Below are 7,406 nucleotides of genomic sequence, written 5' to 3'. Positions count from 1 at the left end.
TTCTGTGTCTCAGGATTTTCAAATACAAGTGGAAAAGCTGTTTATAATGATCCAATTCTAGAATCTAACTGAACTTAGAATTATGTAGGTAAAAAAATCTGCTTGTAATTATTTGAGCCCAGAACTACAGTAGTACCCTTTTATCTGTGGGGGTATGTTCCAAGACCTCCAGTGGGTGCTTGAGACCACAGATAGAACAGAACCCTAATATGCTATATTTTTTGCTATATATACATATCTAACATAAAATTTAACTTATAAATCAGGCACAGTAAGAGATTACCATCAATAACTAAAAATAAAATAGAGCAATTATAACAATATCCTGTAATAAAAGTTATGTAAACATGGTCTTTCTCTCTCTGATAGCCAATCTGATAATTGAGACTAATGGGCTGGTCAGAGGACCTTTCAAGGGCCTTACAGTAATGTTTGAGGCCTCAAATGTAACTCAAGATAACTAAGTGACTAGAGGTGAGTAGCGTATACATTGTAGATATACTGAATAAAGGTTTGATTCATGTCCCTGGTGGGTTGGAGTAGAATGACTAAGAGATTTCATCACACTACTCAGAATGGCATGTAATTTATAACATATAAATTGTTTATTTCTGGAATTTTCCATTTAATATTTTTGAACCGAGGTCGACCATAGGTAAATGAAACCACAGAAAGCAAAACCAAAGATAAGGGGGAGAGACTACTGTAATTCCATTTTACAAATGAATGCAAAGTTGTTATTTTTTGGCAAGGTTAGTAAGCACCAAATTTCCTAGGTGCTTACTAACTGTGTACATCAAGGAAAGAGAGTTCTGTTTTATTTAAAACTTTACCAACAGGTCACCATTTTGAAAGAGTCACTATGGCAATCCTCTTGTATTATTGGGGTCACTAAATTCCTCTGAATTTTAACTGTCATCTTCACGGTGATTCTACATTTACATAGAAATATATTGATTTAGCCTATATGACAAAATGTGAAATGCAAAAGGTCAACAATATTCAGCTGAACATTGAAAATTTGGATTTATAACTGCCCACATGTGAACAGTTGCCAACGTGGTAACTCTGCAGTTCTTTTTAAATAAACACTGACCCCATCAAGATAAAATGAAGATTTTACAATGAAATACATTTATAAAGTTGACAGCATATTATATTTCCGAGATTTAAAGGAAAAGTCTGAAAACTACGATTTTCACTGAACATTAAAAAATGTCTTTGAGTAGAAGGTAAAGTTGTTTGGTGTTTTCTTTTGAAATAATATAAATGCTTACAAAATAGGGTAAGCAACACATTGTAGTAAAAACTCCAATTACCGGTGAACAATAGGTTATTAGAATGATGACAGGAAAAAAGCCCACTGAAATTATTTTTTTTTATTCTGAATTCTGATGATACTGTTCTGAGAAAAATTGAAGAGATGGTGAGAACTGTGGAGTATTGGCTGTGTCGTGAGCCCCTGTGGGCCAAGGAAGCTCTCTGCTTACCATGGTAAGGTTCAGGAACAAACAAAGCCGTGATGGGTATTTATTTTCAAAATCTTCGACAATGGGTACAAAGACGCTGGCAGTATTCGAAGCCCTTGAACATGATTTCATAGAAAAAGAATACCCTTGCCCAAAGTCATCGTATGCACCACAGATTGAGCCTCAGCTATAATTTGCTGGCCGTTTAAAAGGTTTGTAGGCCATTAAAAAAATTAGCACCAGATGTTTAGAACAATGTGGAGAAAAACATTTTGTGACAATTGTGTGTTATTTTATTCATTTTGGATTCCTTGCTGTTTTACGAGATTTTTACTGCTACTCTGATACAGTCCCATGTGGTCTACCTTTTAAGGCCTAACTTCTCTAAGACTTCTTGTATTCTCTTCCAATCCAGCCTCTATTCACCACCTGATGAAACAAAATAACCTCAGGCCACAATAAAATAAATAGGGTCCAAAACTCATCCATGTAAAGTGTAGGGTTGCATTTTTGTGATGTTAATAAAAAAAAAAACCCCAAAAAAACCCCTCCCCCAAACCTACCATTTTTCAGGAGGTCTGTACTACTGAAAAAGGCACAAAGGTAAATATATTGAAGCTTGTTGTACTCAACTGTCCATATATCAAACTGAGCAAGTCCCAATTCAGTTATGTCCAACCCCCATTTACCCCTCAATACCAGCCTGCACTGTCTAAAGCCTGCAACAGCATTGCCTAGGGCTCTCCTACAAACATGACCACACACATCAATCGAGTGCCTTCCATGCAATTATGGAAGCCCAAGCAACAAACATCCTCTCTCTCTGTTTTTTTTTTTTTTAGTGTGTGCTTGTGCGTGCATACACAGACCAAAATCATGACAATGGCTAGCTTGTAAAGCACCATGAACCATATATGTCCCAAACAGTCTCTCTAGTCATAACAATCATCCTGTAGGGTAAGTCTTATTGTCCTTTTAGTCTACCTCAGTTTGACTCAGGATTGGGAACCGGGGCTGGTCAGGGGCCTGGAGCAAATCTCATTATATTAAAATATGCATTATCTTGCAGTTTATTATATATGGTCTTTAAGGTCTTTTTAAGTATTAGTATGCATGCCTTGAATAGATATTGAAATTTCAGGACAGGAAATATGATTTCTGAGATATTTCATCACTACCTTGTTCCATGTCATATAAAAGGAATTCTTTCATCACTACTTTTAAAATTAAGCCCAATGCTGTTCTGAGAATATTGTTCTTCCTTATATTTTCTTCCTTGATAGCCTATAATTTGCTTAACATGTTATTCATGTTTCCATTAAGGTTATCTCTTCTTTCTCTTATCATATAATAAATGAGCCTGGTGTGTTATATCTTAAAATGGATTTTAATTCTGATATTAATTGGAACCTTTCTCATTGTTTTGTATTCATTGTAAGGAAACACTTCCAATATTCTTACTTTTATTATTTATTTATTTATTTTATGCCTATAGCACCTGGTCTTCCTTGGTGGTCTCCCATCCAAGTACTAACCAGGCCTGACCCTGTTTAGTGTCTGAGATCAGACATGACTGGGCATGTTCAGGGTGGCATGGCTATAGACCCAATATTCTCACTTTTAAATCCAAACTGACTCATTTAAAAAGGTGGAATTATCGGACTCTAATATGTATTCTATTATAATTTTGCTGGAGCATTTACACATGGAAATGTATATCATTTTATTATTGATCATTTTTATCTCTCCTTTTTATTTTAGCTAGGATGTGAGAAAGAGAAAAGCAATCCTTGACACCTGAGAGCCAGACTGGCACTCACCGCTCGGCGTTGCGTTATTCTGTTGCACAGAAACAGTTTCACAGAACAGCAGTATCAGGCACAGCCATTCTGTGCCCTTGATGGATCCAGATGAAAACAAGAGTGCTCTGTAATCATGTCTGAACACAAAATGTGAACACGCTCCAAACCCCAGAAATGACAAAACATCTCCCTATCTTGGCTAATACAGATGACTACTGCTTCTTTGTGATAGCTTTAGCCTTGCTCTAGTCTGCCTTCCTCCTGGGTAATGTTTATTAAAATACCTAAGAACAGAACAATTCTCACTTCTTGACAGCATCCAATCCAAGGCAAAGCACTGCTTCCACGAATCCCCCCGGAAGGTCACCTGACATAAACCTAAATCCTCTAAGTTCTTTCCACCCCTGTGGCATGCGTTCTCCCTTCTTGCGATGAGCAATAAATTCAACTTGTTCAACTACAAGTATGTTCCTGACATCTTTGGATGGAAGGCATCAACAAGTATTATAGCAATGTCTATATCTGTACCTACATATAGTTTACACAGTTATGTGTGTAGGTAGATTATATTATCTGTGAACTTCATTTCAAGATGGTAAAAGGGCTTTACAAAGTATTTGTTATAAAAAGAGGGTACTGAGTTTGGTAGGACCATGGATAGAAATTTTCTGAACTTGACCCTGTGCACAGATAAATCATGGTATTTTCTTTTGTCTGCATATAAATTCTGTGTGTGAATGTAGGCCTTGCACAGGCTGCCACATAAATGAGCAGGTAGTGTCAATTTCCAAAAAAAAAAAAGTCCTCAAACTAAATACAGAGCAAACTATTCTGCTTTGCAGCCTAAGGAAAATGACTGGCGAGGGCCTACTTGGAGTCGATTTTATCCTCTGGTTTTGATCTCTTTTGTTATTCATTCACGCTTCTCCCTTACTTAGACACACTGGGCACTATTGTCGGGGCACTAAGCCTTGTTATTCCCATTTAGGACAATCATGTATCTCTAGCATTTGCCTCAGATGTGTGCTTTTACGTTTGACTGATGTCATCACATCTGGTATCTCAACCATCCTGCTGGGAACTGACTGATAAACAAAAGGGCAAAAGTGTTTTTATGGTCTCCTGGAATGAAACTGCCCTTCTCTCTTACTTTTCAAAAATTAGCGGCTAAAAGGGGGAGGGGCACTTAGAAAATTCTAAGAAGCCCTAATAATTAATATAAATGATGTTTCATGAGTGAAAAAAATGTTGCTGCTTTCGTAAGCATTATGTTTCCCAGTGGCACAGCTCTTCGGGCAGGTACCCTTCCTGTATCAGCATACTTTTGCCACTTGCTGGTTCCCTTGGCGCATACTGAAAAGCAATTTGTCAAAGAAATTTTGCTTTTAGTAGTGTGTGGGAGGAGGTGGTTTAGGTTACTTAGGGCTAAACATCAACATATAATCTTAAAATTTTATTGTTTATTTTCCTTTCCAACCACCTCCCACCCCAAGTCTGCGAACGTGGAAATCATTGCTTTGTTCACGGATTCCTCCCCAGTGCTCAGAAGGCGCTAGAGAAATATTTATTGCATGTATGAATGACTACAATGAATCAGTCAATCCACCAATGATTCATCCATCTCCGTCCTCATTTCAGCCGTATGAACCTCTGAATAGCAAGAGCCAGTCAGCCCTGGAACCGGCAGTTGTGGGAGAAGGACGCACGGCAGCACAGGGGCCTCGCCCTGGACATCCTTGCGAAACGCGGGACACTTCTTCCAAGGGTCAGGTTCCACCTCCCGAATCTGGTGTCGCGCCAGGCCCTGAGGGCAGAGGCGACTCAGGAGGGGCGGGTCCACCGCATGCTCCAGGTCCTCTCCCAGGCTGTGAGACAGGGCCTCCAGGGCGAAGGCACGAAAAAAGGTGCGGGGAAGTCAGACATCGCGGGAAGCGCCCTCTCCTTCCCTGGGCGCAGACTTGGGGAAATCATGCGCCAGCTTCTTGAACGAGTGCCATGCGCAGCTGCGCCCCTGCAGCCCCGCGTTGCGGCAGAGATGGGCTTTGGGCTGAGTTCACGACCTCCGCCCCAGCCCCTGGGAGGGAAGAGGGACGCCCTCAGGAATGTGAGGCCATGGCACCCCGGCTATTCTCAGGCCAGGGCTCCTGTAACAAGAGAGTGGCTGTGGAGTGTGTTGGGCACAGCTGCGGAAAGCTTGGCAATACTGAGCTCCTTTCATTCCTCACCGTTTTCCAGCTAGTTCTGTGCCCTTGGCAAACTTTTTACTTAGAATTCTCTTAAAAACAAAAAATCAAACGTATTATCTGTATTCTTTCCTTACATGGTAACAGTCGGTAGTACAAAGAGATTGAAAGTCAAGTTTCTGCCACAACCCAGTCTCCCAGTTTCCACGCTTTTAGATTCTGTCCCAGGACACGGAATAGGTCGATTCTCAGGACTGTGAGGATCCTGCTGTATGGGGACCGTGCACTCTGTCTCTCAGAGAGTGGTTCTTGGGACCTGTGTCCTGGCAGAGAGGGGCTGTCAGGGGAAGTTAAGGAACTGTTTTCCCGAGGGCTGATGTGCATGGATGCACAGGTCAGGGAGAAGAACGTTCTCTAGGTTGAGCCCCTGCTCCTTTCAGTGTCTTCAAAGAATTGTGAAGGGAGGAAGAGAGTGGCCTCGTTATCAAGGACATCGTAGGCAGTGAGAAAGCAGGGCGGGTTATCTCTGGATTCACCTGGAAGCCAGAAGGTGGCCTGGGCTGTAGGTAGTAGGCGGGGTGTGGTGAAAGAGAAGAAAGAGGAGGAAGAAGGAGAAGAGGGGGAAGACGAGAAGGAGAGGAGGGAGAAGAGAGAGAGGAGGAGGAGGAGAAAGGGAGAAGAAAGAGAGATACTGAGAGAGGGAAAGAAGGAAAGGGATAGAAAGAGACCTGGGAGGGCCTGGGGTGATACCTGGATGAGGCTTTAAGAGGTTGGAGGACCTTGAAATGTGGTTAATTATCCTTCTTATAGTCCCTTTTGTACTCACAGGCTAGTGAAGAGACAGGAAATTTGATTTCAGTTTCCACCTATTGTATGGTAGGCAGTCAATAACCAGGGCTGATGAACTGAATAGCTAACTACGCAATGTACACACATCTAACTAGAATAATGGTCACCGTGGTCTTTGAATTAACTTCCAGTCTCACTTTACCAAGATACTGGTAAAACCCTTAGCTGATTTAGAGGGACTATGCTGTAAACATATTTTTTTCTGCCTATTCTTTCATCATCCAGTTTTACTTCATGACCAGTAGCAACACCAGCAAACACTTGGTTGAGGCAGCTTGGGCAATATATGGGGCAATGCAGGACCAGTTCCACTAGTCTTAGTCTTAGACTAGGTCTCCTCCCAGTGTCCTGCAGGCTGTTCTTCAGTGGGAGGGGAAGGAAGAGAAGGAGGAATCAGGAATAAGAAACAAGGCTTTCTTTGTTGCCTACTCCCTTTATGTAACAAAAGCAATACTTGGTTTCTGTGTTACAACTTCCTGGTTTTCCTCCTACCTCCCTGGATGCTCTTTGGTGGTCTGCCTACAAGCACTTCTCTCTCTTTTCCCAGTTAGATGTGGTGCCTCTCAGAGTTCTGTTCCAAGCCCTCTTCCCTATACCCTCTCCCTGGATGAGTTCATCTATCCCTGGGTGACCAGAAATGGCTTTGATGACCACTTATGACTCCCAGATCATCGTCTCTACCCATCTCTTTCCTTGAGCTCCAGACTTGTACTGCCAACCTGCTTCCATAACAGCACCTCAGATGTCCTATCTCTATCCAGAATTCATATCTTTACCTCCAGCCCTCTGTCCTGGTTTTCTCGGTGATTGCATTTATTTTCCTTTTCAGCTGTGCAAGCATTGGCTTCTTCACCCCTCCTTCACTCTGCTAACCTCCATCCATGCTGTTCTGGTCAGGAATTGTTAAATCAGCTCTCCAATCTATGCACTTTTTTAAAAAATTAATTTTTCAATAATTAAAAATTTTTACGATTACAGTTGGCATACAATGTGATATTAGTTTCAGGTGTACAACATGGTGATTAGACATTTATATAACTTAGAAAGTGATTACTCCAATAAATCTAGTACCTACCTGACATCGTACATAGTTATTATGACAA

The 7,406-nt window shown here is 41.2% G+C and overlaps 1 pseudogene; it reads right to left on the bottom strand.

Moving 5' to 3' along the window:
* Window positions 1-2,955: 2,955 nt before the first annotated feature.
* Window positions 2,956-3,074, bottom strand: LOC111734320 (annotated as a pseudogene).
* Window positions 3,075-7,406: the final 4,332 nt, after the last annotated feature.

Source organism: Pteropus vampyrus, unplaced genomic scaffold (genome assembly GCF_000151845.1).
Source record: "Pteropus vampyrus isolate Shadow unplaced genomic scaffold, Pvam_2.0 Scaffold14, whole genome shotgun sequence".
In the NCBI taxonomy this organism is placed as follows: Eukaryota; Metazoa; Chordata; class Mammalia; order Chiroptera; family Pteropodidae; genus Pteropus; species Pteropus vampyrus.
This window is presented reverse-complemented; position numbering and strand designations above follow the sequence as displayed.